This window comes from Hylobates moloch, unplaced genomic scaffold, assembly GCF_009828535.3.
Source record: "Hylobates moloch isolate HMO894 unplaced genomic scaffold, HMol_V3 SCAFFOLD_5, whole genome shotgun sequence".
NCBI lineage: Eukaryota > Metazoa > Chordata > Mammalia > Primates > Hylobatidae > Hylobates > Hylobates moloch.
This window is the reverse complement of record NW_026652280.1, coordinates 55,345,817-55,362,814: the sequence shown is the minus strand read 5'-3', so window position 1 is coordinate 55,362,814 and position 16,998 is coordinate 55,345,817. Positions and strand designations below refer to the sequence as shown.

The window sequence follows — 16,998 nt, the reverse complement described above, 5'->3', positions numbered from 1 at the left end:
TTTTCTTGCTGTCTTTTCCCGGGTGGGATGGCAGAACTGGTTGAGCCAGATTACTGGTCTCTTTGGTGTCAGATGATCCATCCAATGTAGGGTCTACAAAATATCTCAAGCACTGATCTTAGGTTTTACAATGATGATGTTATCCCCAGGAGGAATTTGGGGAGGTTCAGACTCTTGGAGCCAGAGGCTGCATGACCCCTAAACTGTAATCTCTAATCTTGTAGCTAATTTGTTAGTCTTCCAAGGGCAGACTGGCCCCAGGGCAAAAAGGGGGTCTTTTTGGGAAAAGGCGGTTGTCAGTTTTGTTTCAGAATCAAGCCATGAGCTGAATTCCTTCCCAAAGTTAGTCTGACCTCTGCCCAGGAATGAACAAGCACAGCTTAAATGTTAGAAGATGGAGTTGGTTAGGTCTTATTTTACTGTCATAATTTCCTCAGTTATAATTTTGCAAAGGCAGTTTCTATTGTAAATATATAGGCACCCAATGCTGGAGCACCAGATATATAAATCAAATATTATTAGAGCTAAAGATAGAGACAGACCTCAATACAATAATTGCCGGAGGTCGCAACACCCCATTTTCAGCATTGGACAGATCCTCCAGACAGAAAATCAGCAAAGAAACATCAGACTTAATCTGCACTACAAAACAAACAGATCTAATAGATATTTACCGAACATTTCATCCAATGGCTACAGAATACACATTCTTTTCCTCAGTACATGTATCATTCTGAAAGACAGACCATATGTTAGGCCACAAAACAAGTCTTAAAGCATTCAAAAAAAGAATAATATCAAGTATCTTCTGATCACAATGGAATAAAAGTAGAAATCAATGACACGAGGAATTTTGGAAACTATACAAACATGGAAATTAAACAATATGCTCCTGAATGACCAGTGGGTCAATGAGGAAATTAAGAAATTGAAAAATTTCTTAAAACAAATGATAAGAGAAACACAACACACCAAAACCTATGAGATATGGCAAAAGCAGTACTAAGAGAGAAATTTACAGCTCTAAGTGCCTACATAAAAAAAAAAAAGGAAAACTTCAAACGAATAACCTAACGATTCATCTTAAAGAACTAGAAAAGCAAGAGCAAAACAAATCAGTTGAAGAAATAATAAATCAGTAGAATAAATCAACAGAAGAAATAATAAAGATCAGAGCAGAAATAAATGAAACTTAAGTGAGGAAAATACAAAAGATCAATGAAACAAAAAGATGGTTTTTTGAAAAGACAAACAAAATCGACAAACCTTTAGCCAGACTAAAGAAGAAAAAAAGGGAGAAAACCTAAATAAATAAAATCAGGGATGAAAATGGAAACATTAAAACGGATACCACAGAAATCCAAAGGATCATTAGTGGCTACTATGAGCAACTATGTGCCAATAAATTGGAAAATCTAGAGGAAATGGATAAATTCTTAGACACATACAACCTACACCAAGATTGAACCATGAAGAAATTGAAAACCTGAATAGATCAATAACAAGTATCGAGATTGAAGCCATAACAAAAAGTCTCCCAGTAAAGAAAAGCCTGGGACCTCAAGGCTTCACTGCTGAATTCTACCAAACATTGAAAGGAGAACTAATATCAATTGTACTCAAACTATTCCACAAAATAGAGAAGAGAATACTTCCAAACTCATTGCATTACAGCCGTGAAAGGAAAATAAATCTTGGGGCCCCCAAATTACTAAACTAAGGGGAAAAGTCAAGATGGGAACTGCTTAGGGCCAGCCTGCCTCCCACTCTATTCAAAGTGTCCCCTGTCCTCACTAAGATAAATGCATAATTGATTATCTACTTTGGAGAGGCTAATCACAAACTCAAAAGAATGAAACCATTTGTCTCTTATCTACCTATGACCTGGAAGCCTCTTCCCTCCTTCCAGTCTTCCCACCTTTCCAGACTGAACCAATGTTCATCTTACATATGTTGATTGATGTCTCAAGTCTCCCTAAAATGTATAAAACCAAACTGTGCTCTGACCACCTTCAGGCACATGTTGTCAGAACTTCCTGAGGCTGTGTCATGGGTGCGCGTCCTCAAATTTGGCAAAATAAACTTTCTAATTTTTTTTTTTTTTTTTTGAGATGGAGTCTTGCTGTCGCCCAGGCTGGAGCGCAGTGGTGCGCTCTCTGCTCACTGCAACTTCTAACTCCCAAGTAGTTGGGAGTGATTCCCCAACGCCCCAAGTAGTTGGGTTCAAGTGATTCTCCTGCCTCAGCCCCCCAAGTAGTTGGGATTACAGGCATGCGCCACCACACCTGGCTGATTTCTGTATTTTTAGTAGAGACAGGGTTTTGCCATGTTGGCCAGGCTGGTCTCGAACTCCTAGCCTCAAGTGATCCACCCGCCTCAGCCTCCCAAAGTGCTGAGATTACAGGCATGAGCTACCATGCCTGGTAAAACTTTCTAAATTAACTGAGACCTGTCTCAGATTTTTGAATCCACATGTTGATACCAAAACCAAAGACACATCACAAAAAGAAAACTACAGGCCAATATTCATTCTCTGATGAATACTGATGCATAAATCCTTGACAAAATACTAGCAAACTGAACTCAACAATATGTTAAAAAGATCATTCGTCATAAACAAGTGGGATTTATCCCAGGGATAGTGCAGCATATGCAAATCAACCAGTGTCATACATCATGTCAACAGAACTGATGAAAAAACCATATGACCATTTCAACTGATGCTGAAAATGTATTTGATAAAATTCAACATCCCTTTATGACAAAAACCCTCAAAAAACTGGGTATAGAAGGAACACACCTCAACATAATAAAAGCCATGACAGACCCACAGCTAGTATCATTCTAAATGAGGAAAAACTGAAAGACTTTCCTTTAAGATGTGGAACACAACAAATGTTCACTTTCACCACTATTACACAACATAGTACTGTTAGTCCTAGCTAGAGCAATCAGATAATAGAAAGAAATAAAGGGTATCCAAATTGGAAAGGAAGAAGTCAAATTATCCTTGTTTGCAGATGATATGAACTTTTATTTGGAAAAACCTGGAGACTACACCAAAAAACTATTAGAGCTGATAAACAAATTCAGTAAAGTTGCAGGATACAAGATCAACATACAAAAATCAGTAGCATTTCTACATGCCAAAAGTGAATATCTGAAAAAGAAACTTAAAAAGTAATCCCATTTACAATAGCCACACATAAAATTAAATACCTAGGAATTAAGTTAACCAAAGAAGTGAAAGATCTCCATGGTGAAAACTATAAAACGCTGATGAAAGAAACTGAAGAGAATGCAAAAAAAAAAAAAGGAAAGACATTCCATGTTCATGGACTGGGAAAATGAGTACTGTTAAAATGTCCATACTATGCAAAGCAATCTACAGATTCAATGCTATCCCTATCAAAATGCCAATGACATTCTTCACAGAAATAGAAAAAAACAATTTTAGAATTTATGTGGAACCACAGAGGACCCAAAATAGCCAAAAGTATCCCAAGCAAAAAGAACTAAACTGGAGGAATCACATTACCTGACTTCAAATTAATAGTGCAGAGCTACAGTAACCAAAACAGTACGGTACTGGCATAAAAACAGACACATAGACCAATGGAATGGAATAGAGAACCCAGAAACACATCCTCACACTCACACTGAACTAATTTTCAGCAAACGTACCAAGAACATATATTGGAGAAAAGACAGTCTCTTCAATAAGTGGTACTGGAAAAACTGGATATCCATATGCAAAAGAAAGAAACTAGACCCCTATCTCTTGCCACATACAAAAATCAAATCAAGATGGATTAAGGACTTAAATCTAAGACCTCAGACTATGAAACTACTATAAGGAAACACTGGAGAAACTCTCCAGGACATTGGTCTGGGCAAAGATTTCTTAGTAATACCCCAAAAGCACAGACAACCAAAGAAAAATGGACAAATGGAAACACATCAAGTTAAAAAGCTTCTGCACAGCAAAGGATACTATCAACAAAATGAAGAGACAACCCACAAAATTATAAAAAATATTCGCAAACTACCCATCTGACAAGGGATGAATATCCAGAATATATAAGGAGCTCAAACAACTCTACACGAAAAAAATCTAATAACGCTATTAAAACATGAGTCAAAGATTTGAGCAGATATTTCTCAAAAGAAGACATACAAACAGAAAACAGGCATATGAAAAGGTGCTCAATATCACTGATTAGAGAAATGCAAATCAAACTACGATGAGGTATCATCTCATCCCAGTTAAAATGGCTTATCTCCAAAAGACAGGCAGTAACAAATGCTGGCGAGGATGTGGAGAAAGGGGAACACTGTTGGTGAGAATGTAAATTAGTACAACCACTAGGAAGAACAGTTTGGAGGTTTCTCAAAAAACTAAACATAAAGCTGCCCCATACGACCCAGCAATCCCACTGCTAGGTATATTCCCAAAAAAAGGAAAAGCAGTATACAGAAGAGATATCTGCACTCCCGTGTTTGCTGTGGCACTGTTCACAATAGCCAAGATTTGGAAGCAACCTAATGTGTCCATCAACGGATGGATAAAGAAAATGTGGTACTTACACACAATGGAGTACTACTCAGCCATAAAAAAAGAACAAGATCCTATCATTTGCAACAACATGGATGGAACTGGACATTGTCATTAAGTGAAATAAGCCAGGCACAGAAAGACAAACATTGCACGTTCTCACTTATTTGTGGGAATTACAAATCAAAACAATTGAACACATGGAGATAGAGATGAGAAGGCTGGTTACCAGAGGTTGAGAAGGGTAGTGGGGCAGGGTGGGGGGAATGTGGAGATGGTTAATGGATACAAAAGAAAAAAATAGAAAGAATGAATAATACCTGATATTTGATAGCACAACAGGGTGACTATAGTCAAAATAGTTTAATTGCACACTTTATAATTGCATTGTTTGTAACACAAAGGATAAATGCTTGAGGGAATGGCTATCCCATTTTCCATGTGATTATTACGCATTGTATGCCTGCATTAAAATATCTCATGTACCCCTTATATACACCTATGTACTCACAAAAATTAAAAATGAAAAAAGAACAGAATGCTAAATTGCCTCATAGTGGTAGACATTAAATATATTGCCAATATATTTTAATGTAATACAATAAATCAATGTAAACTATATAAAAATGGTAAAAATCTAAATCAACCTACTTGCTAAAATTCTGTAATTTTTTAAAGTCTATTTTTAAAATTACATCTTTTTTTTTTTTTTTTTTTTTTTTTTTTTTTTATCAGACAGAGTCTCGCTCTATTGCTAGGCTGGAGTGCAGTGGCGCAATCTCGGCTCACTCCAAGCTCCAACTCCCAGGTTCACGCCATTCTCCTGCCTCAGCCTCCCGAGTAGTGGGACTACAGGCACCCGCCACTGAGCCCGGCTAATTTTTTGTATTTTTAGTAGGGACGGGGTTTCACCATGGTCTCGATCTCCTGACCTCGTGATCCACCCGCCTCAACCTCCCAAAGTGCTGGGATTACAGGCGAGAGCCACTGCGCCCGGTCTAAAATGACATCTTTTTAACTCCGTATTAAATATTTGTGCACAATTGTATCCTAGCACCTGGAATGGACCCTGGAACGTGCTCTACTTAATCAGGATTTCCAAGAATGAACAAGGCCTGTGCCTTGTGACAGAGACTGCTAATTTCTCCCAATAGCTATTTCTCCCCTTTGTCATTAGTAAGAGCCCCAAGTTTTACCTTTTGCCCTCCAGCTAAAAGACCATTATTTCTCCATCTATCTGTCAGCTATAGACAAATGACTAAGTTCTGGCCAAGAAGAATGGAAATATTGTGCAGAGGATAGTAGATCTAATTAAAGGGAAGGGTATACCCCTTTTTCTGCCCCGTCCTCCTTCCTGCTGACGAAAATCTGACAGTAGGAACAGCCCCTAACACCTGAAACTGCCATACAGGCCCAGACTGCCCGCCTCTCATTTTCTTTACAGTGAAAGAAATATAAATCTCTAATTTAGGCTAATGTTATTGGTTTGGGGTTTTTTGCTAGATGGTAATACACTGATACATGTAATGCTTTTATAAAGCACCACGGACTATTCTGATATGGCTTTTGGATAAAAAGTAATTTAGAGAAATTTCAGTTTAGTTAAAAAAAAAAAATACACCAAAAGCACAAACAACAAAAATTTAAAACTTTGATGCATAAAGGAACACTATCAACAAAGTAAAAAGACAATCTAAGAAATGGAAGGAAGTATTTGCAAATCATATATCTAACAAGGGTCTAGTATCTAGCATATATACACAATTACGTAAGGAACTCTACGCTGGGCAATAAGATGACAAACAATCCAATTAAAAAATGGGTAAAGGACTCAGGGTCCAAAAAAGACAGCCAGTAAGCACATGAAAAGATGAGTTCAACAGGTGAATGCAAATCATAATCACAATGAGATACCACTTCACACCTACTAGAATGGCTATAATTTTTTTTTAAAAAAAAGAAAATAAGTGTTCACAAGAATGTGGGGAAAGTAGAACTTTGCATATTGCTGATGGGAATGTAAAATGTCAGCCACTGTGGAAAACAGTATGGTGGTTCTTTAAAATGTTAAACACAGAACCACCATATAACCCAGGAATCCTACTCTTAGGTATATACCCAAAAGAATTGAATACAAATGCTCAAATACTTGCAAAAACATTCACAGCATTACTATTTGCAACAGCCAAAAGGTAGAAACAGCCCAAATGCCCATAAGTGGATGTACAATGTGATATATATATACCACACTTCTTAGCCATCAAAGGCAAAGTGCTTATACATGCTACAATGCGCATGAACCTCAAAAACATTAGGCTAAGGGAGAAAGCCAGACACAGAAGCTCACATATTGTATAATTCCATTTACATGGAATGTTCAAGACAGGCAAATCCATAGAGAAGAAGCAGATTTGTGGTTTTCAGGGACTGGGGATGGGGTACCAGACAGACAAGGAGTATTTAATGGGTACAGGGTTCCTTTTCAAATGATGAAAATGTTTTGGAGTAAGACAGAGGTGATAACTGCACACTGTGAAGTATTAATGCCACTGAATTGTATGCTCAAAAGAGTGAATTTTATGTTATGTGAATTCTATCGCATTTTCCCCCAAAGTTTAAAAGAACTCAAAAAAAAAAAAAAAAAAAAAAGACAAACATGCATTCATCATATGACCTGGCCATTCTACTAGATATTTACATAAGAAAAATAAAAGCTTATGACCACATAAATACTTGTATATACAAATATTCATAGCTTTATTTATAATATCCCCAAACTGGAAACAACCTAAATATCCATCAACATGTGAATGGATAAACTGTGGTACAGCCACAAAATGGAATATTATTTAGCAATAAAAAGGAGTTAACTATTGATACATTCAACAACATGGATGAACCTCAAAATAACTATGCTGAGTTAAAGAAGCCAGAACCCACTCCCAAAAGTGCATACGATATGATTCTATTACTATAAAATTTTAGAAAATTCCTGCCAATGTCTAGTGATAAAAAGCTGATCAATACTTGCCTGTGGACGGGGGTGGAAGAAAGAATAAGGGGTATTACAAAGAGGCAGTAAGGAACTTTTGGAAGGAATAGAAGTATTCCATATTTCGACTGTGGTGACAGTTTCACTAGTGCAAGCACATGTCAAAACTCATTCAATAACAGTTTAAATACGTGGAGTTTATTGTACATCAATTATACGTCAATAAAGCTATAAAAATGATAGCATTTAGCAATAGGAAGGGCATAGTAAAAAAACCACTCATATATTGACAATGGAAGTTAAAACAATAATACATTTCATATGCAGCCTTAAAAACATTTTTGGGCTGGACACGATGGCTCACACCCGTAATCCCAGCACTCTGGGAGGTGGAGATGGGCAGATTACTTGAGCCCAGGAGTCTGAGACCAGCTTGGGCAACAGGGCAAAACCCCATCTCTACAAAAAATACAAAAATGAGCCGGGTGTGGTGGTGCATGCCTGTGGTCCCAGCTATGAGGAAGGCTGAGTTGGGACGATCATCTGACCCAGGGAAGTTAAGGCTGCAGTGAGCTGAGACCTCTGCAGTGAGCCGAGATCATGCCACTGCACTCCAGCCTGGGCGACAGAGCAAGACTTTGTCTCAAAAAATAAAAAATAAAAAATTTTTTCAAAGAATAGGTGTTTTTCAAAGAAAAATACTCACTCTGATATTACTGAAAATGATGTAAAGTATTAAACAGCAATGTGCATTGTATTTGTGTTTGCACACCCATATGAATAAGCTAAGGCACACCAAAATCCTGCTGGTGGTTGCTGGGACCTGGTTTTCATATTCTTCTCTATAAGCTCTAAAATAGCATTCTGTATACTCCTGTATATCTTCCATATATATCTCATAATTCTATAATTAGCAAAATATTTTAAAATATGCCTACTTAGGAAGTGATATTTGCATCATCAAATTTTGCATCAGATTGGCAATGCATCAGATGCAAAACGATGTCTGCAAGGTCCTCTTAAATACTGCAGAACATATGACTTTCTCAGATGTCTGGTATGGGAGCCCAATCTGAGAATTTAAGCACACTCCTGTCTCATCATGGTTGCAAAGCTTCGACCTAAAAATAGCTTACTCTTACATAATCACTAGCCACAGATTTGTGTATTTTACATATCCTCAAAATAAATAGTTTTTTTTGAGATACGCCACCAGAGGTAAATAATCATTTTTAAAAGCAGGGAAGTTTAATCATAATCTAAACAAATCTTGTTTTCAGAAGTTATTCAGGGGCTCTGCAATTGATAGTTTTGCTGATGAAAATAGCTAGAAACAGTTATATGTAACAGAAGTAACACCATAGCAACTAATTGTTTAAATAAACTTTATTTGAATTACATACAATACCTTTATTTTAAGTGTATGATTCAGTAAGCTTTTACAAATATATATGCCATGTAACTAGCACCACCATCAAGATACAGGACATTTCCATTACCTCTCTTCCCCAAGTTCTCACGTGCCCCTTTCACGGTCACTCTCCCCTATGTGCCCCTTTCACAGTCACTCTCCCCCTTCTCTCCACCCCCTGCCCAGGCAACCACTGCTCTGACTTCAATAACCATGGTTTAGGTTTGTCTGTTTTTGAACTTCAAATAAATGGAATCATGCAGTATGTGTACTCTTTTGTATCCAGCTTTTTTTACTAGTATAATGTTCTTTAGATTCACCCATGTTGTTGCAACTATAAGCAGTTCTTTCCTTTTTACAAAGGACTATTCCACTGTACATTTATTCCGTGATTTCCAGCTCCGCTTTTTACATGCCTTCAGCTCTGTCTCTGAAAATAGCTTTCTGTATATGGTAAACATTGTTAAGCCCAGAAAGACAATCACTTTGCTTTTTTAGAATTTTGATATTTTATTCTGTTTTGACAAGTGTTTTCATGGTTCTCAAACCGAGGTAAAAAATTTAAATGTGCTGGAATCACAACTTAGGAGGTTATATGTCTATCTGAAGAAAACACTGCAAATATGTTAAAGCAGTGCTTCCCAAGTTTTGTCAGTATGTATGTTTACTTTACACCAGGTGCTGTGCTAAGTATGTGGTGTACTAGCTCATATGATCCTCCCCACCCACAATCTTGTAAGGTTTGCCACTGAACAACACACTTAAAAATGGTTAAGATGGTAAATCATACATATATTTTACCAAAAACAGAAAAAATAAAACTTTTTCCTCCAAATATTGGACTAAAATAGTTAGGATGACTCATATTAACACACCAACAAAACCCCAAAACACTCCGATTGCAATATTTGCCATGTATTTTTACTTGGGTCCTTGACATTATCTACAACAAAGTCACTATCAAAATGTCTATATTCTTGACATAAAATAAAACCATAGCATAAGGTAAAAATATATTCCCAACACTTTTTTTGAAACGGAGTCGCACTCTGTTGACCAGGCTGGAGTGCAGTGGCGTGATCTTGGCTCACTGCAACCTCCGCCTCCCGGGTTCAAACGATTCTCCTGCCTCAGCCTCCTAAGTAGCTGGAATTACAGGCACACGTCACTGCACCCGGCTAATTTTTTTGTACTTTTAGTAGCAAAAAAAATTTCACCATGTTGGCCAGGCTGGTCTCGAACTCCTGACCTCAAGCCCACCTCCGCCTCCCAAAGTGCTGGGATTACAGGCGTGAGCCACCGCGTCCGGCCTATTCCTAACATTTTAACAACTATTTACTTAATACTACTTGCAGAAAAAAAAACCCAAAATGTAATCAGCATACGGGAATGCACCCTGGGGCACAACCATATTCAATTAATTCACAAGAGAATGTTGTAATCTAGTGATTGCCAAATTGTGAGACTACGAAAATACAATACAGTTCCCAACAGGGATTGACGCAGGACCTACCAGTGATGAAGCCTACACAGAAACTGTGGATGAACCACAAATCAGGCTTTGAATTCTCTTAAGGCCAAAACAGAAAGAGAAATACAATCAATTATGCTCTTTTAATTGTCCACCATGAAAAAAAAACCACCAACTGTTCCTTGGAGAAAAGAAACTCCCTCTTTGCCCTTAGCTCTAATTTCTCATCCAGGATTATATAAAGGGGAATAAGAGTATTAGAGGGCAAAATAATCATGTCATTAAGGCTAATATTTTTTGAAATGCCCTTCAACAAAAATTGAGGGTATAACTCCAACTTACAATTCAGTGAGGGCCATTTTTCTGAAAAACCAAGAAAATACAGTCCAGGCTATAGCATTCTGACAGTCCAGTTTAACGTTAAGATAAGGAATCTTAGGAAATAGACTACTTCTATATTTTCCCAAAATGCGACTTCTACCAAGCAAAATCTTCACAAAAAGATGGACAGCAATTTCCTGTTAAGAACCTGGAACACAAGTATTCTGTGCAAAATCAGAAGACATTTCAATACTCTTGGCCATCTGCTTATCTTATTTCTAAATGTGGCATCCTTTGGTCCAATTGCGAAAGTAGCTTATATGGATGGCCACATCCGCTTGGGCTGTCTAATGACTTTTCCTAATTCTAGGCATGTATGATATAGTTGGGCTGTTCTTTGGCATTAAATTTGGAGGCAGGATGCTGGATTCAGTTCTAAGTTTTGCCTTCTCCTAGCTACATATGCTTGGGCAAGTAAATGGCACTCTCTTCCTGGCCCTAGCCTCCTCTGTAAAATAAAGAATAAATCACTTTCAAACTGTTCTATGGAGGTACCACAGTGGATGAACGGGTGCTTTTACTTTCATCAGTCTTATATACTGGCATCCACATCCTGCCTCCACTGCCAATAAAACCTCTGAAGACCATCAGACCAGATGCTCTACAATCTAATACCGATTCTGTGACTTTGGGATTTTAAATAACTAGTCCTTAACGCAAATACCACAAATAAATAAAATATTCAAAATTAAATAATTTCTAACACAAGTAAGAAACTTTGGCCAGGCACAGTGGCTCATACCTGTAATTCCAGCACTTTGGGAAGTTGAGGCAGGTGGATCGCCTGAGGTCAGGAGTTCGTCACCAGCCTGGCCAACATGGCGAAACCCCATCTCTACTAAAAATACAAAAATTAACCAGCCATGGTGGCATGCGCCTGTAATCCCAGCTACTTGGGAGGCTGAGGCAGGAGAATCGCTCGAACCCGGGAGGCGGCGGTTTCAGTGAGCAGAGATCATGTCACTGCACTCTAGCCTGGGCGACAGAGTGATACGCCATCTTGAAAAAAAAAAAGAAAAAGTAAAAGAAATTTACCAAGAATTATGCTCACAAATAATTTCTAATCCAGCTGTTCAGAACCCAGAAAAACAACAACAAAAATCTCCCTCACAGAAACATTATTATAAGTGAGGGCTGATTTCTCAAGTAAACTCAAAAAGGCCCAGTGTCCTGAATGTAGCAAATAATTAGGCAAAAGAACAGGTGATGTCACCAGAGCATAGCATGTAGCATGTTGTCACTGGAGCATAGTATCTCCCCTGCCACTGTGTGTAACAGTGTGTCCATGTCTGCAGCCTGGGCGGTTATGAGCTCCCCTCTCCCAGGGGAAAGACATCTCCCCTGCATCTCTCTTGACCACTGAGCATAACCACTGTGCTTCTTGTTATTTCCATCACCACCTGCTGCTTCCCATCGGGGTTTTTCTCATCCAACACACCATGCCACAAACCAGTTTTGCTCCGTTTCTCTCCCTGAATTGTGCACAAGTTCCTTTTAAGATATTTTCGTGAGAAGAAAACATGGAAACTGACGGGTTTCCCCTTATTGCATCTGAATGTCACAGCAACCTGTGATATAGAAAGAGTCTGTGTTAACGACTCCGTGTTACACAAAAGAGCGTCAGCCTTGGAGTAAGTTGACCAGAGTCAAAGAGCAAGAAAAGGGTCCCTGTTACCGAAACCTATGCATGGGGACCCTACATAATAGCAGGTTTGAGTTCTATATTTATGTCTTCTTCCCTGGCTTTCCCCACACTCTCCCTGACTCTGTCTTCAGCTGGTCTGCATAAAGAATAACACAGATCATGGGGTAAACAATGGTGAACCTTTGAGCATCTAAAGAAAACCAGACACAGGTTATCCTGGCTTTTTCCTCTTTGGTGTTGGGGCCAAGGTTCTGAGAAGAAGGAAAGGGGGAGATGAATACATTGAGCAGATGGAAAAATCCTCAAAGTGTAGGAGAGAGAAAACAAGGGAGAAAGAAAAAAGATGGAAAAGGAAACAAGGGAATGACGGTCATTCTTCTACCACTCAAGAATAGAAAAGAAAGTAATGAAGGAAAAAGAGGAAGAAGGTGAGCAGTAGGTGAGGAAAAGAAACAGAAATGCCAAGCAGTGGAAACAGGACGAGGTGGCTCAGAGAAAAAACTTGGAAGTCGTCCAAACCTTCTGTACATTTTAGGTGTTTTAAATGTTAGGGGGATAGTACCCAGACTCCATTCATAAGCAGTCTTTAGGCTGGAAAGATGGAGTCTACAAAAATACAATATTAAGAGTCTAAAAAATAAACCAACGGCTAAAGCTAACAGTGATACATTCAAGAAATTACAAAATACTAGAACTACGAAATATACAACTAGAAATCCGGAAAGGAAAAATTTTGAATTATCCAGGTTCAAAAGACAGAAGATAATAAATGTTCTAAAGAAAAAAATAAAACTCAAAAAGCTGATACAGATATGTAATTTTTAAAAAGATGCAATAGATAAGAAATTAAAGACCATTCTTTGAAAAGTAATCAAAAAAAGCTTTAATGAGACTTATAGGGAGGGACTGAGATTCATTTGAAAAGAAATTTCTTTGGAGATATCCAAGTCAGTATTAGAAAAAAGAAAATGGAAAAAGTTTAGGAAAGATATATAATTACAGATCCAACCTAAGTTAAAAAAAAGAAAGAAAATTATAAATACCTTTATAATACATTTCAAAACTTAAAAGAATTCCTAAAAATATATAACTTGTCAAAACAGACCCAAAAAGAAGTAGAAAACTAAAATAATCCTAGAAACATTAAATATATGTAGTTAGTAGTTTAAAAAAAACTTCACAAAGATAAGGTGGTTTTATAAGAAAGTTCTGAATTTTCAAGGAACAGATCATTTCAATTTTACACAAAACAGCAAAAGAGGGAATACTCCTAAACTCACTTTATGAGGTCAGTATAACCCTGATATTAAACCCTGATGAGGACAGAACAAAAAAAGAAAATTACAAGTCAATCTTACTTATAAACATACATACTGAAATAGATACTAAAATCCAAAGGAAACCAAATTGAGAAGAATGTTAAAGATAATACATCATAACCAAATTAGGATTATTCCAAGTACACAAGGATGGCCGGCTTGGCGCTGGAAAAAGTCCAAATATATCATTTACCAGCTTAGCAAATTTAAAAAACCATACAACCCTTTTAATAGACACCAAAGAACATCTAATAAAACTCAACACCCTTTAATGATAAAAAAATTTCAACAATATATGAAAGGAAACTCTTTAAATCTGGTAAATGGTATTTGTTATATACCATTCTTAACAGTGAATCATTAGAAGTTAGAGGTATGCCTTTTTGTTTTTTTTTTTAATCAGGGATGAACATGAATTCCTACCATCTCAGCTTCTATGCAACATTGTCCTGAAGGCCCTATCCAGTAAATGAAGAATTACAAAAAGAAATGAAAGGCATAAGAATTGAAAAAAAAGGAATAAAATTACAATCATCCACAGATTATGAACGTCTACGAAGTCTATCTTCATCATTTCTTTCCTCACCTCCCTCACATTTACTCCTTTGCATGCTGCAATGTGGCTTATGTCAAGCTTCCTTTGTTTTTTATTTTTTATTTTTGAGACAGGGTCTCACTCTGTCACCCACGTTGAAATGCAGTGGTGCAATCTCGGCTCACTGCAATCTCCCCTTCCCAGGCCCAAGTGACCCTCCTACCTCAGCCTCCCAAGTAGGTGGGACCACAGGTGTACACCACCACACCCAGCTAATTTTATATATTTTTTTGGGAGAGACAGGGTTTCACTATGCTGCCAAGGCTGGCCTCAAATTCCTGAGCTCAGGGGATCCACCTGCTTCAGCCTCCCAAAGTGCTGGGATTACAGGTGTGACCCACCACACATGGCCCTATATGAAGCTTCGAAAACTTCCATCATCAAAGATTTCAATGACCAACCACCAAGGCACACATATACCTATGTAACAAATCCGCATGTTCCGTACATGTACCCCGTTTTTGTGGTTTCTTGTTTTTTAGAAAAAATAAAGAAGAAAAAAGATTCCAATGACCACCTGGCTACCAAATACAATGGACATGCTTCAGTCCTTACCTGTACTCTGGGTAGCTTGTCTCTCTTGATCTCCCCTGTTCTAGAGTTCCTCCTGCATCTCCAGCTGCCTTTTCTCAGTCATCTCCACTGGCTCCCTTTCTTTCACTTGTCTTTTAAGTGTCAGTATTCAATCTTTTGATTTCAAACTTGCTCAAGCATCTTCTCCTAGGTGATATTATTCATTCCTTTGACCTCAATTACCATGTTGACTTAGGTGACTCCCAATGCTAATGATTCCCAAATTTTTATCAGACACCTAAGGACAATCTTACTTGAATACAATAGCATGTCCAAAAGGCAACTCATCTTTCCACATTCCCACAATTCCCTACCTTAATCACCTCTATACAGTGTGACGTGTGCCATAAACCTGGGTGTCACCTATGGCTCCACCTTCATTCCCCACATTCCCTGCAGTACCAGCTCCTATTCATGTCATTTGTTTCTGAAGCATCTCTGCTCTGCATCCCCCTTTCCTTCTCCACAGTCACTAACTTGGTTCAGTCCCTGATTATCTCTCTTAAGTTCCTGCACCTGGTCGTCCTGTTTGCAGGCCTGTGCTCCTCTCTAATCCTTCTCATAAGGAGCAAATCTCATTAAATCTGATTAAAATCTAACTGCCCAAGATAAGTTTCGAACTCTATAAGCATACTTTACAAAGTACTTCAAAAGGACCCTGCTTCTATCTTTTAGACTTGACTTTCTCTTTATTCTTTCCCTTCCATTCCAGTCTTAACGATTTGCTAAAATTTACCCTCTTCTGTTGCTTCTGGGTATGTTGTACCTTCTGTAAGAATTTATTTAGTCACCTGATGCCCATATAAGTCAGATGACTACACAGATTTTAGTCATCTAGTTTTATGAAGACAGACTGGTCTAGCAGTCTCTTATAAGGTAAACAATCTATAAATATTTATCAAATGACTCAAAAAAAAAGTCACAGAAAGTAACAGACATCAAATCCTCAATGGACCATTATAAAAATGTATAGGGGTTACACTCCTAAGACTCTGAAGTTAAAATGAAAGGAAAATTATGTCTGCCTATATAACTCATGCAAAATTCATCAGAGTACAAGCCAGGCACTGCATTCTATATTGGGAATATGGTATGGAATAAGACAAACACAGTCACATGCAGATTATAGTCTTGGTACCATCGTGAGATACAAAAACTTATCAGGATAGATCTTGAGTCACATCAAGCACAAGCCTAACACACACACACACACACACACACACACACACACACCATGCTAATTAAAACCTTATGTATTTTGTTCAAAAATTCCCCAAAAGTTATCACAATGAAATCCAGCTTCAGTTTACATAAACTTCATTTTATTTATAACTTATGTCTTAGCTGCTTCCAAAATTAATTTGTAGCTATATCTCTGGACTATATATAAAATAAACTGAAAATTTTAGGAATATATGTTGAATAATGTGGACTGAATAACAATTCTAAATTTCTATTTTTAGAAGAATTAAAATATTTCTTATAATTCTCAGAAAGCTGATAAACAGTCATATATTTGAATGCCAGAAGTAGTAAGTTTAGCCAACCTTTTTATAAAGAATGTAAATGATAAATGTCAAAAACTGCACATGGAGCTTAGATTATGATGTTGCATAATTATTTTCTCAGTTATGCACAATATTTAAACATGCTCAAACTATTTATAAACTACCTTGAATATCAGTAAGACCTTTGCTTTAATATGGAAAACCTAACAGGCTCTTTTACTTCCCCCCCATTATGCAGGGCTCACAAGGGGGCCAAAGAAATTGTATGGGTCACTTTCACTGTCAATACAATCTCCTAAATTTAACCTTTAAAGGGTTTCTAAAGAGGGGAGACTAGAGTCCAGCAACTATATTCAGGCTGATACAAGTTCCTTTAAAACTCCAGTCTGGCAAAAGTAGCACTGGGACAGAGGCTGAAATAGCTCCCTGGTAGTTATGCTCAGATTAAATATCCACTAAACAGAAATTGAGTTACCTTGCCAAAGACATCAGCTTAGGGACTAAAAATCAAATTTGATTTGGAGAGGAGATTAACTTCGGTGTGTCCT

General features: G+C 37.6%; 1 protein-coding gene across 5 annotated transcripts in view; it reads right to left on the bottom strand.

Moving 5' to 3' along the window:
• Window positions 1–16,998, bottom strand: part of OSBPL1A (oxysterol binding protein like 1A) — a 233,523-nt gene that overhangs the window by 92,033 nt on the left and 124,492 nt on the right. The window contains exon 1 of one of the 5 annotated variants that reach the window (XM_032152627.2): window positions 14,925–15,798. The exons of the other annotated variants lie outside the window; for them this stretch is intronic. The gene's annotated coding sequence lies outside the window, so the exon portion shown is untranslated. Of the gene's footprint in view, window positions 1–14,924; window positions 15,799–16,998 lie in introns of those variants that run through there. 5 annotated transcript variants of the gene reach the window in all.